This window comes from Crocodylus porosus, unplaced genomic scaffold (genome assembly GCF_001723895.1).
Source record: "Crocodylus porosus isolate Cpor-Errol unplaced genomic scaffold, CroPor_comp1, whole genome shotgun sequence".
In the NCBI taxonomy this organism is placed as follows: domain Eukaryota; kingdom Metazoa; phylum Chordata; order Crocodylia; family Crocodylidae; genus Crocodylus; species Crocodylus porosus.
Window position 1 is genome coordinate 55,732,058 of NW_017728947.1, and position 19,021 is coordinate 55,751,078.

A 19,021-nucleotide genomic window follows, 5' to 3' on the forward strand; every position below is an offset into this window, starting at 1 on the left:
CAGCACCACACAGTTCAGGCTGCAGGGCCACCAGGACTGCACAATGCAACAGGAGCAGCACACAGTTGCCAGCTGGGAACTGCGTAGTGCTGGCTGGGCCTGGCTGGGGTATTCAGATAACCAGAATTTTTATATAACCAGCAATCCCCTTACCTCAGGGATAACAGAGATTTTGCTGTAGTTGGTAGTTTTATCTGCCTTGTTCAGTACTAACCCTGTTCAGTGTTGTCCAGCTCCTCCTTGGTAAAGCAAAGCCAGAAGGTTTAGATGTCGGGTCTGTGATAAATTTATTAATGTCGATTGTGTTCCATTGCTAGATCCATTTTTCCTTGATGTCAAAGTTTTCATCATTCAGTTCTTTTCCCACACTCCAAAACGGCCTTCTTGACTTAAGCCTTGGCGTAGGGGGGTCATTAAGTTCCTCAAAAATTGGTAGTGAATTGAATGTAAGCCGTTTTTGTAAACTCTTGAAGTAGCCTGTTTACACTGAAGATCAGGAGGAGGGATAAGGGATAGAACAGACAATCACAGAACAGAAGTGGATTTGCAAGTACCTATTAGGAGTCTTATTGCTTTATTCAGTTGAGAGTCAGTCAGGCTGGTATGGGCCCTCTTGCCCCAAACTGGAGCACAATACTCAGCCACTGAATAAAAGGAGGTCAGTGCCAATATTCTAAGAACTTTAGCATTGCTTCCCTAACTCATACCAGGCAATTTTGAGATAATGTTATTGCATTTGGCATGTTTGCTCTTAGTTATTCATAAATTATGCGTATAGATAAGATTGCAATCAAGGTGATCGCCTAAATATTTGGGGTTGGGTTCATAGTTGACCAGTTTTCCACAAAAGTTGATCCTTAGGCATTACTTGGTTGTTAGTGAAATGAAAAAAGGAACAAACTGTTTTGTCAGAGTTAAACTTCAAATACCCCATTAATTAAAATAGTCTTCTAATTTTGCCAAATAATTACTGAGTGTAGTTTCAATAATGCTACAATCAGAGTCCTGTGCTAGGATGGTGATATTAGCAACTGTGGCGGAGCACCAGCAGGGTGCTTGCCACTTAAAGGCTGTAGCAGGCTCTGAGTGAGCTTGCTGTGTGAGCAGCGGGGAAAGCCTCCCCCAGGAACTATTTTTAGGGGGATGGTGGGTGGCAGAGCGCCTTTTGTGCCTGCCACTTTAAGGAAGAGAGCAGGCAGCAGACAGGTGCAGGCCAGCCCTGATGAGGCGGCCATTTGACTCTCAGGGCTGGGGCAGCAGTTTCCTGCCAGCTGGCAACACCCGGCTACACTGCTGCCCAAGAAACATCTTGGAGGTAAGGGCAAGAACTATGGGAATGGCAGGAGGCTCTTCTCCTGGGTATGACTGAAAATTGCACCCTACCAGAGAAGGGAGGCCTGGTGGGACTCCCTGTGGTGAGGGAGTCCTCAAGAAATGCCAAGCCAGTTACCGCCCTGGTGAAAGGTGAGGAGGGGTGCCATAAAACCCCAGCCCCCACCAGTCTGGTGGGTTATAATAGTCAGAGGAGAGTAGGGCCAGGCACGCCCATGGGTGGTACCTGAGCCCATGGAGTGTAAGACCCTGGACAGTAGTGAGGCAGACATGTCCATGGGAGGCTCCTGAGCCTGTGGGGGTGTAAGACCCTGGAGCCCCAGCAGAGGGGTTGAGTTTGTTAAGGTCCTGTGAGGAGGGGGCAGAGAGGCCCAGGTAAGCCTTCAGGCACCTGAGGCCACAAGTAGGCCTGAGGCCAAGTGAGGCAGCATAGAAAGAGCCATGGGTGAAAGGGTCAAGTCACTGGCCCCAATTAGGAGACCAGTGGCATGTGTTACCCAGTGAGGGGCCAGGGGCAGAGTTAGCTCAGTGTTTGGTTAATTGCCTGGCCACTACACAGATGAAGGTTGTGGGAGGGCCCTAAAGGCTGCGCCAGGGCTGGCTGAGGAGAGCAGAGGCAAACTCGATGGCCTACATGGTTGCTCGAAGGAGCAGGGCAGGGTAAATGTGGCCCGGTAAGGGGCATGAGTGAGAGGGGCCTGGTGAGAGCAGGCAGAGTGGTAGAGATCCTAGTAAGAGGGGAGGTAGTATGTGTGAGGCCCTGAACAGGGCAGCATGAGAGAGGCCTAACACTATGCTGAGTTGGGCCCATCCTCAGGCCACAGTGTAGTACAACTGGCAGAAACACTTGTGAGGCATGGGACACGATAAGGGAAGGTTGGAGTCATGTGTTTACTGCCTGTGAACAGCAAGGCACTCGAACGGCAGCCTCCCACCTAATTAACATCTGAATTATTTAACAACAAGGTGTGGCAGGAAAGTAAGGCGGGCGGCGTACCTAAAGACAGGTGGGCAGGCCAGCACTGTAACCAGGCTTGGGAGTTTGCCTTCTGTCACAGCAGCGTAAATAAATTTTCTTGATTTTATATGTGGAATATCATGTGTGTACTAATTCAGGAGTATGGGTGCCAGAACAGAGCCCTGTGGTAAACCATTGTCGGCAAATCTGGGTCTGCTTATTTTACCATGAAGGCAAACTTTGAGTTTGAAATTGGACAAGATATTAAATAGAATTGTAATAATCTTTTTGCGCTTAATAGCGTGGCGAAGTGGGGCTCCCCGCCTGGCCACAATGCTAGGTGTCCCAATTGCCTCCCACCTGACTCTACTGCCACGCCTTGTACTTATTAATTAGGATGTTAATTAAGTGGGAGGCTGCCCATTTTATGCTCTGATGCTAGGGGGCACTATCTGCGGCTCCAAACCTTCCCTACACTGCAGCCCATGCCTTGCAGATGGCATCCAGCTATTAGTCACACCAGCCCCACACTGGGCTCCAGAATCCTCCTATCAGGACCCCCCTTTTGATCCCTCCGCTCAAGCAGCCTACTCTGCGATCATTCAGGCTGCCGAGCTCCCTGTAGCTATCTCCCTTCTCGGGTGTGGTCCCCCCAGGACCTTCAGCCACACAGGCCCTGGCCTCACCTCTAAAGCCAGGCAGGACCCCTAGGCCTTCAGCTCTGGGGCATCCCTTGTGGTGGGTCCCTGGCCCTTTTGACCTTCCTGGTCCTGGCCCCAGCATTGATCAGTCAAGGGGGTACTCTACCTCTGGCCTCTCTCACTAGCCCCACACTCTCTCTCAGGTCCACCTTTCTGGATATGGGAGCTAGGGTATCTCACACCACGACTGGTGCTCCAGGGTCTCACAAGGGACTCTCACTCCCCCCCTGGAGCAGCAAGTCGTGGTGCTACTTAAGATCTTACTTTTGACCCACACTCAGCCTCCAAGCAGTGGAGGACTTACCAGGGTCAGGACTTACCCCTCTCTCTCCTGGGCTGAGCCCCCTTTACTTGGCCACTGGCCCAAACTTCAGCCTTAGGCATCCAAAGACCTACCTGGGCCTAGTCCCCTCACTTGGGGCTCCACTCTGCCCCCTCCACTCAGGGCTGCTCATCTCTGCCCCCTCCACTCAGGGCTCCACACTGCCCCTCACTTAAGGCTACTCATCTCTGCCCCTTCACTCAGGGCTCCACATCTCCCCCCCTCACCCGGGGCTCCAGATCTCGGCCCCCTTCACATGGGGCTCCACACTGCCCACTTCACTTGGGGCCACAGGGCTTTTCTCCCCAGCAGGCTCAGGTGGCCACCGCCGTACCTGGCCCCAGCTTTCCCTCTCTGGGTCTTGTATCGCCACAGGGCTCAGGTGGCCGCAGCTGTGCCTTGCCCCCACTCTCCTTCCTCAGGGTCTTGCACCCCACAGGGCTCAGGTGGCCACAGCCATGCCTGGCTGCAACTGCCTCCAGTGTCACGCAACCTACCCGAAGGTGAGGGCTAGGTTTTAAGGCACCTGTACCCACCTTTCACCGGGGTGATAACTGGCCTGGCATTTCCTGGGGGCTCCCGTACCACTGAGAGACCCACCAAGCCACCCATTTCTGGCAGGGTACAGTTTTAGGTCATGCCCAGGACCAGGAGCCTCCAATCCATCCCCTACAGCTCCTGCCCTTACCTCCAAGATGATACACAAAGCCTCACAGCCAGGCAATGTTACTGCCTTCCCAGCCAGCAGGGAACTGAGCTCTTTATATCGGCAGCCGGAGATCTAAAATGGCTACCTTAATCAAGCACCTGTTGGTTGCTTAGCTTCGGTCTTAAAGTGGCAGGCACCGAGAGTGGCCCTGCCACAAATAGCCATTATCAATTTAACCATAAGACCTCTTATCCATACTGGGCGCTTCATCCATACATGAGATGCTTAATGCACAGAAGACTAATTCTACTGTGCATTAGTGTGACTGGCAAAAACCATGCTCATTCTCTAATGTGCAGTAGATTTAGCCTAATATGTATTAACCTAAAAAGTGTTCATCTGTGCTAATGTACAGTAGCACCAATTACGGCTCATTACATTTAGTTAAACTTAATGTGCTGTAATTATGGTGCATTAATGAACATGTAGACATGCTCATTGTGTCATAAGCTGAAGTGAGCTCAATAAAGTTTGCTCCGGTCTTCTGTTTTCATTGGAATTCCGCTTCAATAAGGGAGATGACAACAAGGACTTGATCATAGCAGCTCCTCTCCAATCTAAAGCCCTCCTAGTCTGCAGGAAGCCTGGGGTCCTGAATAGAGCTAATTCTTGACAAGAGCACTCTTTCAAAGAGTTTGAAAGTCATGTACAGAAGGGAAATAGGCCTGAAACTCTTCATATAATCCAGGGGTTTTGCCAGCTTGAGAACTGCAGTAATTTTTGTCTCTTTCCAAAGTTTAGGGATGTGACCTGAGTCTATGATGTTTGTGAGGAGTTTCACCAGCAACCCCCTTCCATATGGGCCGAATTCTAAAAGAAATTCCAGCAGAGTACCATCTTTACTGCTGCCGTATTTGTTTTAGTAGATGTTAGAGCAATGAACTCCACAGATTTAGAAAGTTCTCTGTTGTTTGGACAGTTAGGCAAATTTTCATTCCAGACTGATTTTAGTCTCAGGCTTCTTCATTTGTTTATTTCTACCTTTGCGGTCTTAAGTAGGTTGGTAGCTATTTGATTCAAGGTTATAGGCAAAGCACTAAAATTCTGAGGATTTACTCCACCTAATCTTCACGGTATGTTCAAACTTTTGTACTTTGAATTAGTAAAACCCAGATCATTGTCTATTCTTATCCATTTATCCCTCTGGCTTTGTCAAGACTGTGGATCTTTTCAGATGCCTGTGCTGGGTCTTCTTTCTCATTTTATTTTTCTAAGAGCCTTTCACAAACATTATCCCACCCGGGGATATATTCTTTTCTAAAACCTCTCTGTAGTTGATTTAATTAATTTAATAAATCTAATTTTGAGGGGATGGGATTGGTGGGATCCTATTGACGTTAGTTTCTGTAACAGTATGGAAGGTTGTCCAATCAGTTTTATCAGTATTCTAGCATGGGAGGGGAGGATCATTAATAAATGGGTACAGTAATACCAGTTTGAGTTATAATAGGACAATGCTGGCAAGTAGGAAAAATATTAAGTGAGGTTGGTAATGGGGTATTGTTATCATCTGTTGAGACAAAACAGAGGTCAGGATTATAACATCTTTTCCATCACACTGAATAGAACATTCCTCTTAATTTTACATCATGGACAAACTAAAGTCCATTAGCTGTAGCCAAGTCCATCAGCTGGACACCGGTTTCATTGTTTGTGAAATATTTCCATGAAGTGTGATGACAACTGAAGTCACTAACATACAATGCTAGATGTTGCTCCACTGGAAATGTATATTCTAGCCATCTCTGTGAGTGGGGCTTATATATCTTGAGTATCTTGAGATTCTGAATTTTGATTCCAATCATGTACTGGCCACTCTTCAAGGCCAAAGCTTCATTTCTGAGTCCATGTCTCACAAAAGTGGCCAGTTCATGTTTGGGGTAGGATTGACAAGTTATGAATACAAAACCCAAGATTTTTAGCTTATTGGGTGCACTGTCAGAAAAGTGTTTCTTGCAAGGCAATGATGTTGATGCACTTTTTAGTCATCATTTTACTTACTATTTTGACCTTCACCCTAGATAGGCCTTCTATGTTTAATTAATATATTCTCAAGAGTTTTTCCTGTAGGTCTATTAGTCTGAACACTGTGGAATTTTAAAGATGAGTTGGGCAGATGAGACGTTCCATGTTTGCCCAGACCACATACTTGCTTTTCACTTATATTGTCTACATCCTCACCTCAATAGACATGGCATGGTAATCCCCCATAGTGCTCCCAGAGTTAATGATTTTCTTCGTCCTTCTCAACATTCAGTAACACCAAGTGTCCAGGAGGTCTAAACAGATATTCGGACTTCCTGTTGATGGCATATATTCGTGTATTAAGATATAATACACTTAACAGAGAGAACCACAAGAATGTTGCCATCATCCCCTCCCACCCATGTGGTAATAGGAGCATGTTACTAGGTCCTTGCCCTTCTGGATCTGGGGTCAGTCAGAGGAGACTGTAAGAAATTCTGAGTTTCTGCATGGAGGGAGCCTTCCTTAGCAGATGAGACTGCAATGCAGTAGAAAGTAGAGCTGGGTGAAATTTTGCCAGCTGTTTCATTTTGACTCTGTTTCAACTCGTGTTGAGCTCAACACAGCAAAATCAAAACAAAATGAAAGGCTTTGAAACAGCCTCAACAGAAAACAAGGGCAGTCGAAATATTTTGAAAGTTTCAAAATGTTTCACGTTTCAAAGCTGGACTTGCTTGCAGGGAAACAGAAAGTAAGGAGAGGGAGGGGGAAGAGGGGGAAAGGACTGCTCTGATATTGATTGTGTAGCTGGCCAGTGACTGTGATCCTTCCCAGGGGTCCTTTCCAATCCCAGTGCTCTGGGGGAGGGATGGAAAAACAGCATGAAAAGCAGTGTTGTTTGAACTAAGCTACTTTCTGCCTTGGGGCCGTTACTGAGCTGTGTCTTCCAGCAGCTCAGCAGTGTCAGACAACAAAGGCTATCATTTCCTACTTGCTAGCCTGTTCCTAGCAAATGGGATTCATCAATACCTTTTGCTTTCTATACCTTTTTATTATTATTATATTCATTCATTCCTTTCAATTTATTCCTCCCCCCAAATCCTCTTTTTGTTCTTGTTAGTCTATTTTGATTCTTTTCCCCCAGAAAAGAAATCTGCGCTCTTTCTCATAGTGTGCATTCCATTCACTGTGCAGGGAAGCACAGCATACATTGCATATTATAATATAGAATTTATTCAGAAACACATGTTACATACATTTATATATTTGATTTATTACGAGTTCACAAATATATACATACATTACATAGGTGCTCTCATATATGTAATGTATGTAATATACATACATTACATACATACATAGGTGCTCTCCCCTACCCTGGGGGTCTTCAAGCGAAGGCTAGATGTGTATCTAGCTGGGGTAATGTAGGCCCAGCACTCTTTCCTGCTTATGCAGGGGGTCGGACTCAATGATCTATTGAGGTCCCTTCCAACCCTAGCATCTATGAATCTATGAATCTATGAATCTATGAATTACATAAATACACATACATACAATTATTTACATATATTACATAAATCAGATTACATTACAGAAGAACACACAGATTTTCCAGCACACCAAGGCAAACTCACTATGAAAGGCACCATGAAGCATGCTGGAAAAGCAGTTGGCAAGCCTTCAGGGAGGGGTGGAAGAACGGGTAGAGGGAGAGTTGTAATTTCCACCCCCTCCCCAAACTGAGAGACAACCTCTTTCCTACAACTAGCAGGGATAAGGCTTCCAGTTCTGCAGGCAGCAAGGAGAGGGGAGCAGTGCCACTGCCTGTGCCTGAGTCTGTATCCCCTCCCAGAGCACCAGCCATAACCCCCCCCCACCACCACCACCAAAACAACAAGCAGTAGCACCAGTATGAGAGTCTCCTCTGCCCCCTTTTCACTTCCCATGCTGACCCCATCCAGTGCCACACAAAGCGTTGGATCTGGATCTGGATCTGAATGCCATAGCAAGGAAAATTCTGGGGAAGGAGGGAGAATCATCTGAGATTGTGCTTCACACCCCTCAAGTTTCCCCTGGAGCAAAGTCTCCTTCCCCAGAAGGAGAAGGTTGAGGTACAGGGTGCGGAGACAAGTGGTTCAGCTTAGTCCACTCCTCCTGTTGCTGTGCCTCTGCCTGCTGCAGAGGGAGAATAGGGACCATCCGCACATGCACCCGCACCCCAGAAGCAAGCGGGTAGTATGGTCTGGGATCATTTTGAACTGGTAGATGATCCTGCATAGGCTATCTGCCTGCACTGCTGAGCCAAAACCAGCTGGGGTAAGGGAACAAAACACATGAGCACCACAGGGATGCTGATGCACCTCTGCAGGCACCACGCCCTTGCCCTTGCTCCTTCCCAGCCTGGCAGCACTGGAACCATGCCCAAAAATAAGTCCCCCTCTTTCTCCAAAGCCCCCACACCCCCGAAGCAGACTACTGCACCTGGCAGCACAGTCTGGGGAAGAAGTGAGCAGCCAACAGCAATGAAAGAACAATTTAGGAACTATTTAAAAAAGCTGGACATATACAAGTCCATGGTAAAATCCTAGAGAAATTCATCAAAGAAACCATCACACACAGGCTAACTGAAGGGTAGCCAGCATGGCTTCATCACAGGCAGGTTGTGCCATACCAACCTCATTTCCTTCTACAATCAAGTTACATGCTACCTGGATAGAGGAGCTAAGGTTGATGTTATATACTTGGACTTCAAAAAGGCCTTTGACCTGGTCTCCCAGGATGTTCTTATGGTCAAATTGCAAAAATGTGGCCTCAAATACTTCACCGTCTAGTGGCTAGGTAAGTAGCTCCATGATAGGGCCTAAAGGGTACTGATTGATAGACTTGTATGAAGTGGCTAGTATTCACTTCAGATTTGGATTCGGCAAATTCGGGGGACAGTGATTCGATTTGTTGATTCAAATCACTGTCCAAATCAATTCATATGAATCTGATTCAGAGATTTGGCTGCTGCTGAATCTCTGAATCTCTTAATCACCCAGGCCTCATCCCTCACCTGCTTTTACAGCCCCAGCAATGGCTACCCTGCCCACCCCACCTCCCTTTGAAAAAAAAAAGTCCCAACTCACTGGGTACTGCTGGGCAGGGGAACAATCTCCGCTGCCCCCACTGTCCCATGCTATGTGGGGGGCTCTGCATGAGCCCTCTGAACCCTGCCCACTCCCCCAGCCCCCCATGGCTGCCCTGCCCACCCCAGCTCCAGCCCTTTAAGAAAAAAAAACACCCCGGTCTCACCATTTCCTGCCTGGCAGGGGCCAACTCCCACTGCCCTGCACCACACAGGGAGCTCTTCCATGAGCCCCCTGAATCCCCATGGCCACTGCAGGAGCTGGTGAACCCAGTGGGGTGGGGGGTGTTCAGGTTTTTTTTCTTAAAGGGCCGGAGCTTGGGCAGGAAGACCAACCATGGCTGGCGGGCTGGGAGAGCAGGGAGGGTCAGGAGGTTCATGGCAGGGCCCCTCACATAGTGTGGGGCAGCGGGGGCCAGTGGGGAACACCCCCCTGCCCAGCAGCACCCAGTGAATAGGGGCTTTTTTTCCCAAAGTGCTGGGAGCTGGGGGGGCAGCAATGGGGGGACTGGGGGAGCAGGCAGGGGTCGAGGGCCTTGGGTCCCTCATGGTCTCCTCTCCCCTGCTCTATCCCCCCACTCCCCTGCCTCCTATTTACCGGCATGGACCCTGGCTCCAGCTCCCTGCTGCAGCCAGTGAGGATTGCCTGAATCATCGAAGCTTGCCAAATCTTTTCTGAAGATTCAGAGAGCCTCGAATCGATTCAGACCTTTTTATTGGTCCCATGATTCAATTTGGATTTGGAGATTTGGCCACCGAATGGGGTTGAATCTCCTTCAAATCAAATCAACACCCAAAGCTTAACACAACCCTACTGATTGACGAAACTGAGTCATCATGGCAGAGGGTGACCAGTGGCATCCCTCAGGGGTCAGTTCTTGGACCAGCACTCTTCAACATGTTTATTAACAATTTGGATTCAGGTATTCCAAGCAATTTGGCAAAGTTCACTGATGGCACAAAGCTATGGGGAAGCGTTGTCATGTTTGAAGATAGGCTGGCAATACAGGCCGATCTGGACAGGCTCATGAAGTGGGTAGACCTCAACCTGATGTCATTTAATACAGAGAAATGTAAAGTGCTCCATCTGGGGAGAAATAATCCACAACACTTACAGGCTTGGCAGTGCTCTGCTTTCCAGCAACACAACTGAACAAGACCTCGGTGTCACAAATGACAACAAAATGAACATGAGCCCCCAGTGTGATGCTATAGCCAGCAGAGCTAGCCAAACACTGGCGTGCATCAACTGAGGAATCTCAAGCAAGGCAAAGGATGTCATCCTCCCTTTACTTTGCGTTGGTGAGACCACTACTGAAGTACTGGGCGCTGCACTTCAAGAAGGATGTGGAGAAGCTCAAGAGACTCCAGAGGAGGGCTACACACATGATTAGAGGCCTGGAGACCAACACATATGAGGAGAGACTGAGGGACTTGGGACTGTTCAGCCTCAGAAGAGAAGACTCAGGGGGGACTTGGTTGCAGCATACATCAGGGTTTAGGGGAGCATTTATTCACCAAGGTGCCCCAGGGGAGGACAAGAAGTAATGAGAACAAGCTGATTGAAGATCATTTCAGGTTAGACATAAGGAAAAACTTCTTTACAAGCCAAGTGCTGAGGGTCTGGAACAGGCTCCCCCCAGAAATGGTACAGTCATCCACCCTGCTGATCTTCAAAAAACGTCTCGACACCCATCTTGCTGGGATCATTTGATCCCAGCAGTCTTTCTTGCCCACGTGCAGGGGGGCTGGACTCAATGATCTATAAGGTCCCTTCCAGCCACTAACAACTATGAAATTATGGGGCCAGACATGATACACGCAAGGGTGCTGAGGGAGTTGGCTGATGTGATTACAGAGCCACTGGCCATTATCTTTGAAAACTTGCAGCAGCCAGGGGAGGTCCTGGATGACTGGAAAATGGCAAATATAGTGCCCATCTCTAAGAAAGGGAAGAAGGAGGATCTGAACAATTACAGACCAGTCAGCCTCACCTCAGTCCTTGGAAAAATCATGAAGCAGGCCCTCAAGGAACCCATGTCTATGCACTTGGAGGAGAAAAAGGTGATTAGGAACAGTCAGCATTGTTTTACCAAGAGCAAGTCATGTCTAACCAACCTGATTGCCTTCTATGACAAGATGACTGGCTCTGTGGATGTGGAAGAGCAATGGATGTGATATACCTTGACTTTAGCAAGGCTTTTAATATGGTTTCCCATAACATTCTTGCAAGCAAGCTAAGGATTTATTGGTTGGATGAATGGGCTGTAAGGGAGATAGAAAACTGTCTGGATCATTAAGCTCAGAGGGTAGTAATCAATGGCTTGCTGTCTAGTTGGCAGCCAGTATCAAGTGGAGTGCCCAGGGGTCAGTCCTGGGGCCGGTTTTGTTCAATAACCTTATTAACAACCTGGAAGATGGCACAGAGTGCACCCTCAGTTTATTTGCAGAGGACAGCAAGCTTGGGGGAGTAGTAGACATACTAGAGGGGAGTACTAGCATTCAGGGAAACCTAAACAAATTGGAGGATTGGACCAAAAGAAATCTCATTAGGTTCGATAAGGACAAATGCAGAGTCCTGCACTTAGGACAGAACAGTCCCATGTACTGGTACAGGCTGGGGACCAACTGGCTAAGAAGCAGCTCTGCAGAAAAGGATCTGGGAGTTACAGTGGACACTAAGCTGAATATGAGCTAACAGTGTGCCCTTGTTGCAAAGAAGGATAATGGCATACTGTGCTGCATTATGAGGATTCTTGCCAGCAAGTCGAGGGAAGAAATTATTCCCCTCTCTTTGGCACTGGTGAGGCCCCATTTGGAGTACTGTGTTCAGTTTTGGGCCCCCCACTACAAAAAGGATGTGGACAAGTTGGAGAGAGTCCAGGAGAGGGCAGTGAGAATGGTTAGGGTGCTGGGGCACATGACTTCTGAGGAGAGGCTGAGGGCACTGGGCTTAATTATTCTGGAGAAAAGAAGACTAAGGTGGGATTTAACAGCAGCCTTCAGCTATCTGAACAGGGGTTCCTAAAAGCTAAACTGGTCTCAGTGCTGGCAGATGACAGAACAAAGAGAAATGGTCTCAAGTTGCAGCAAGGGAAGTTTAGGTTAGATATTAGATACAGTTTCCTTACTAGGAGGGTAGTAAAACACTGAAACAGGTTACCCAGAGATGTTGTGGAGTCTCCATCCTTGGAGGTTTTCAAGACCAGGCTAGACAAAGCCTTGGCTAGGATAATCTAGCTGGGGCTGGTCCTGCTTTCAGCAGGTGGTTGGACTAGATGACCTCCTGAAGTCCCTTCCCAACCTAATTTTTTATGATTGTGTGATTCTGTGAAAGTACAGACAGCTGGCAGTACAGTAAAATGACCATATTGCAGTGAGTTAAAAAGGATGTGGATTTACCACATAGTAGCTGAAGCATGATAAGTGTCAGTATGCCTATTCCTGCCCTACAGTAAGTGGGAGGTAAACAAAGGCTATATAGTCCTCAATGAAAGAGGGGTAAGCTACTATGGTTTGGGCACATCAACCTGTGCACTTTAATGCACATTAAAATGTCACTGCAAAAAAATATGCTATTTAATTAATGCACATTAAAACAGGCTAAATGCACATTAATCATCACTTTAAAACCATGCTCTTTAGTTAATGCATATTAGGAAAGGACAATGTGCATTTTCCTAATACCTCACTCTGGAGGGCACTTTTACACATGCTCCAGGTGGGGGTGGGGAGGGGCGGTGCTTTAATCAGAACGGTTCCAAGAGCCATTCTAATTAAAGTGCCACCATGTCTTCTGTATTAGCAACCCCATGCTTAAAAATGGCAATGGGGGGACTTGAACTAAATCTTGGTTGATGATCTTACATAAAGCACCCCCACAGCCATTTTTAAGTGTGGGGACACTGATTCATGAGCTGCAGGATGATGCTAGAGCACAGTAATTGTCATGCTCCAGCCGACTCAATTAATCAAGCACCTGAAGCAGATTAACCAAGTCTTCTCCGACGTGCTGGAATTCCAGCATGTCAAACCAAACTCCACACTTGTGTATGGGCACCCAGAGGTACTAGATTTAGTTCACATTAATTAAAGTGCATTAATGCATGTGTAGACATGCCCACAGCTACCTACTACAGGCCAGGATCAGACTGTTACCACAAAGTGGCCACATCTACACGAGATGCTGACTGTGCAGTTGCTGGTGCACAGTCATTTAGTGCTTGCATACACAAGTACTAAATGACTGTGCAGTATCTGACATTCCTGCACAGTAGTGTCCCTGCATGGCTTCTTGGCAACTCAGGTTCTAACTGACATGATTATACCTTCCATAAGGCCTGTTAACAATAAACAGAAAGAAAGAATTTAATAACAGAAGAACCTTTTCTTCTTCATGTCCTTGTGACAAGGTATTTAGCAAAATTTGCAGGTTTGTTGGAACCTGACAGGGTCATGCCATCAGTGCTTCTGCTATGGCCTCTGGGCTGTCAACCATGCACTATCCCAGCCCCATAACAGAAGAACAGAGGATGGAGAATCTACAAGAGATTCTAGACTCACTAATCCTTTTAAGTTTTATAAAGTCAAAACAACAAATTTTGATAAATAAATTAAACCTTCTTAACTAGACAGCAGAAAATGTGACATCATAGACAAAGAATTGAAATATATAATGATAAAGTTAAACCCTGGGAAATACTCACTGGAAGACCAAGCATTCAGGAGATATGTTGAAAGCTACTGATGCTAAGGGCAAGAATAAAGTCACTAAACTTATTGACACAGTCAGTGATTAGGAAAGATTTCCAGAATAAGGAGAAAATGGCATTTTTGTCCAAATATTAAAGAAACGTGACATAAGCAACTGCAGTAAATTGTGATGTGTTATACTCTTTCCAGTAACAGTGGGCATGTCTACATGTACGCTTTAATGTGCATTAGCCTATTTTAATGTGTATTAAAATGTCACAAAAAACCTGTGCTCTTTAGCTGATGTGCATTAAAATAAGCTAATGCTGTTTTTTCTAGTATCTCACAACAGAGGATGTCTGTAGATGAGCACGGAGGCTTCTCCAATGCAATGGAATTCCAATGCATCGGAGTAGACTTGATTAATCAAGTCTGCTGGACTGGGACAATAGCCACGCCACAGCAGCCTGCTGCATCTCATGTATCAGCATCCCCCACTTAAAAATGGTGGTGGGGCGCTTGAACTAAAGCTCATTGAACAAGCTTTTATTCAAGCACCCCCACTACCATTTTAAGTATGGGGATGCTGATACAAGAAATGTGGAGGCACTTTAATTAGAGCAGCCCCTCCTCCCCGCCCCCGGATCACATATAAAAATGTCCGGAGGTACTAAACTTAATGTGCATTACCTAAAGCGCATTAATGACTGTAAAAATGCTCAGTATCAACTTCAGCAAAATATCACAAGTGGTTGAGGAAAAGCTAAAGAAGAAGCAAACTGGACTGTGAGCTGGAAGAGGAGGTGTTGACCAAATTTTAATCCAAGAACAGTGATGAAAGAGACCATTGACTAGCAACAACTACTAAGCATCAACTTAATTTACTTCAAGAAAGTATTTAACAGCGTCCTTTGTGTTTTCCCTAGAAAATCTTAAAGAGTAATGGAATACCAACAAATAAAATTAACAGCAGTCAGATTTTAAAGCAATTTGCAGCATGCACAATTAAAGCAAACACTTAATTGAGCAAATGGCATAACACAAGACAATGGCATTTGAGCAAGGATGTATTCTCTCACCTCCCCTTGATGGTATTGTCACTGACTTCATTGTAAGACAAAGAGTAGATGGATACAACACAGCTCTTCTAAGTGACAGCTCAACCAACATGCAAACAAAGGCCGAAAGACTCTCCAAGGTCACAGAAATATGAGGTTAATAATTTGTTATCAGTAGAAAACAATTCTAATGAGAACCACAAAACTTCCCAATTCAAGGATTTATACTGCCAGGCACAGACATACATATAGGTTGACAGTCATGTACAAGCCAGGGGGAATATCCAGGAGATTATGCCATGAGCTGGAAAGGTGGCATCTGTGTTTACCACTTTAAATATAATTTGATTATTAAAAATCCACATCTTAAAGACCAAAGCTGAAAATCTTCAATTCAACTGTTATTTCCACTATAACGTACAGACACGAAAGCTGGAAATTGACCCAAGGGACAAACAAACACTTAAGTTTTTCTCAAAGGAAAAACACCAGGAAAATATTAAATGGGATGATTTCTATTTAACAATTTCCATTTAGCAAGGCCAAGAAAGTATGTTGTTAGGCTGTTGAAAGGGGACAGAGTAGAATGTATCACTGAGGGAACGTAAAAGTGAGGGAACATAAGAGTGTGAGGGACTACCTCTGTGCATTGAGGGACATATGAGCCAGGCCCTCACCTTGTGTACAGTGGGATCACTGCTAATTTATAGCAGTGCTGATTAGGACAATAATCACTTCCTGTGATTTTAGCTCTTCTTGATCCAGATCCTCCGCTGATGTAAACATGCAGAGCTCCACTGACTTCAAAGAAGCCTCACCAATTCATACCAGCTGGCCCTCAGTGTATAATTAAAGTGTGGATAAGGATGTGTAAGTGTGTGTGTAGAAAACTTGAGATATTCAAGCAAAAAAGTATACAAATACATGCCAGTTTTCCTGACATGATTAATTACAGCTGTATATTAGCACCCTCAGGCCCTAATCCAACATTAATTATCTTAGACTGAAAGGTGATGGAAATCCACAGATCAGCAGCAATACGTTATAGGACACTTTTCAGAAGTCAACTGCTGCATCTTATTATGTACAAGAGCAAATTTCAAGCATACTACTCTTACTGTAGAACTGTGTGAGTGTAGCTAGATCATGAGCAGAGGTGCCCAGTTTTTTCTACCATTATACACATTATCCACAGCTTGGCTTCCCCAACAGCTAGCCAGCAGGGTGGGTTTTGTATGGCAGCTAAGCTTCTGTTCCAGGCAGAGTTCTAAAAGTTGGAAACAGACATCGCCTTTATGCTGTCATAAACACTGTTATGGCAGCACAAAGGCCAAGCAAACCAATGTCTGTACTCCTTGCTGCACCACAAATGCCCAGAATTTTTGGCACAACAAAGGTGGTAATACTTTCTGCCACTTTATTGCAGATATCTGTTTGCTTTATGGTGCAAGAGCACTGGCAGCCTGAAGTTGCCTACGCTTTCCAGGAACGCTGGGCACGTGCTTCTGAGGCTTGATAGGCCTGATCCTGCATGACCCAATTGCCATGCAGGATCAGGCCTCTCAATCCCCAGAAGCACCTGCCTGGCTTGCCCCTTTTACACAGATGTGCCCCAGGCAACCTCCAAGGCAAGTGTGTGTAAATGGGGAACCCCAACTTTCCCTATTTATAGAGATGCACCCTGGAGATTCCCCAGGATGTATAGGGAACATGTCACCCATTGTCCCGCAGAATCAGGCCTGGATCCTTGTCTGATGCGGGACAATGGTCAACATGTATTTTGCCCAATTAAATGTATTAGCTGTGGTGGGATACACTGTACCACAGATGATCTGTTTCATTTAGCGATGTCTGTTTATATCCACAGACTATAAACAGCTGCTTATAATGCTGTCTTGCGCTTACTAGCTAGGATTGCAATAGTCAGTGCGCATCATCAGAGCAGTGCCCATACAGATCCAGCTGGGGCTTCAGCCTCATGAGCTACTTACAACAAAGCCCAGCTGAGACTTCAGTAAGAGGTTCCACTAAGCAATGAATTAGAATTAACTCAGATGCCACCAGCGTGAGCTTTCTCCCAGCAGTTCTGTCTGAGCAGACTCGGTGTGCAGACACATGTAGCATAACTCGATGTGGGCAAGTGAGGCACCAGTCCTGGATGCTTGCTTTGTAGGGGAGCCAAAATGATGGCCCTTTCCCCCCAGAAGAAGCAGCCCTTCCCCCAGTCCACAGAGTAAGGTGTGACTGAGGCTGAGCAAGGCTGGCAAAGTCTAATCCTGTCTCAGCAGAGGGCAGTTTATGTCTGCTGTACACACACTGTGCTGCTGTTTTAGCAGCAACAACCTGTGCAGATGGACCACACTGTGGCACCAATAGCTGGGGCCTTTTTTTGAGCAGGTACGACTTCTGCCCCCACCCCATCCCTGCTTTTTGCATCCCCTTCCTTCTGGTGCTCAGTGGCATCTTCTGCATTCCCCTACTCTCCAGCAGGTTTGCTTAGGTGTTCAGAAGTAACTTTCCATCCAAGAGAAGTATTTATACCATAGTGAATGCCTTGTGATGTGTCTGATCCAATTTTTTGCTCTGGAACAAATTGAGAATACTCCAGAGTAAACATGTCATGTGTCCATATCCTCCGACTGCGGTGATGCCAGCATCCTTCCAATAATGCCTTATCGGGCCACATTAGGCTTCAGCAGCATGAGATAAATTAAACATCTGATTCCCCTGCTCAGCTTCTGAACATGAGTCAGAACATGCATGTGACTAATCATGTTGGAGGGGTAAAGCATGCACAGGTCTCTTAATTGCTCCTGCATTGAGCATAGTGATTTCCTCCAGTTAGAGCTCAATCAAGTATTAAAATAAAAATCCAGACAAAACCTCCAGAAGTTATAGTTGTCAGTCAGAATAGTTTGAAATGTAAGTATATCATGAGCATGAAACAAAATGGCAGACAGCTTCCATGGATCAAATACTTTCTGACCTGAAATAAGCCAAAAGATACAGGTGTTCTAGTGCTTAATCTCAGCTTCCACTTCCTCTCTTAAAAATATAGTGAGTTCTGTGCTATGGCCATTCAAATGCTTAGCTTACGCTTTTTCTGATCCCCCAGTGTTTTCAGCATGGATTAGGAAATAGGATAGTAAGGACAGGGTGGTTTAGATAACTGGATATATTTTCCACATTGGGATTGTGACACTGCTGGTGTGAGCTAGGATTTTATATTCAGACACATTTTCCAGAAGCAATTTACTATGCTGATGCTGGACAGCAGCTGGGCTCTGAAATTCTTACCTTTTAAACATACCTAGTGATGGACTATTGTTTCTTTCACCCAGAAGCTCCTTCAGTAAGTTGCCACAGTGGTCTATATTGTGAAACTTCCTACTCTGATTTGGAAGTAGCTCAGAGGGCTAGTGAAGACATGTGATTGTGATGTGTTTAGTGGATTGATGACAACAAACTCCCCACCCCTTCAGCTCAGCCAGACCAACACAGAGGGTGTTATCAAGAGCTGCTGATGTGGGTCAGCAAATGACTACTGCCTGCAGCAAAAGGCAATGAGGGACCGGATTCCTTCCCTGAGCTGCTCCTGTGGTGGTGTAATAATGCATAGTCTTTCATCCTGTTCTGTATCTTTGGGACACAATCAAAACGTCTGCAAAATTCCTTCCCCCTACCCGGAGTAAGGTGTGATTAAGGCTAAACAAGGATGGCAGACTCTAACCCTAGCATTGCAGAGGGCTACTTTTAGGTGCCTCATGGGTTTCCACAGGCTTCTGAGCACGGAGACCTTGGATCAAGTGAGTCTGAGCAAAACTGTAATCTTCCCTTTGCCAGGGCCACCTCACAAACACTGCCAGCATGGGTAGGAGATATGCTAAACCAGTTCATATCATTGGTATCCTTTGCACACAGTGCATGCAATGGAGCCGGCTCTGTTTATCTGTAAACAGTGGCACTGCTCAGTACAAATGCAGCAGCTAGCCCCAGGGTTGGAAAGTTTCACAGTCTTCTTGGGAGCAGCATAATAAAAACAAGGTTCTGGTTTGCTTCCCTACATGCATTGCTGAGGAACTAGAAGGGGCAGGCAGGGAGAAGGGAAGGAACAAATATGTGCAGATTTTACTTCTTCCAAAGTTGCTTTGTCCTGG

At 46.1% G+C, this 19,021-nt stretch overlaps 1 long non-coding RNA gene across 1 annotated transcript; it reads right to left on the reverse strand.

Annotated features, from left to right (window-relative positions):
• Positions 1-305: 305 nt before the first annotated feature.
• On the reverse strand, positions 306-17,121 carry LOC109320914. The gene is made up of 3 exons (XR_002103872.1): positions 17,110-17,121; positions 9,239-9,251; positions 306-383 (listed from the first exon to the last, which is right to left on the reverse strand). It is a non-coding gene; the product is annotated as an uncharacterized LOC109320914 (long non-coding RNA).
• Positions 17,122-19,021: the final 1,900 nt, after the last annotated feature.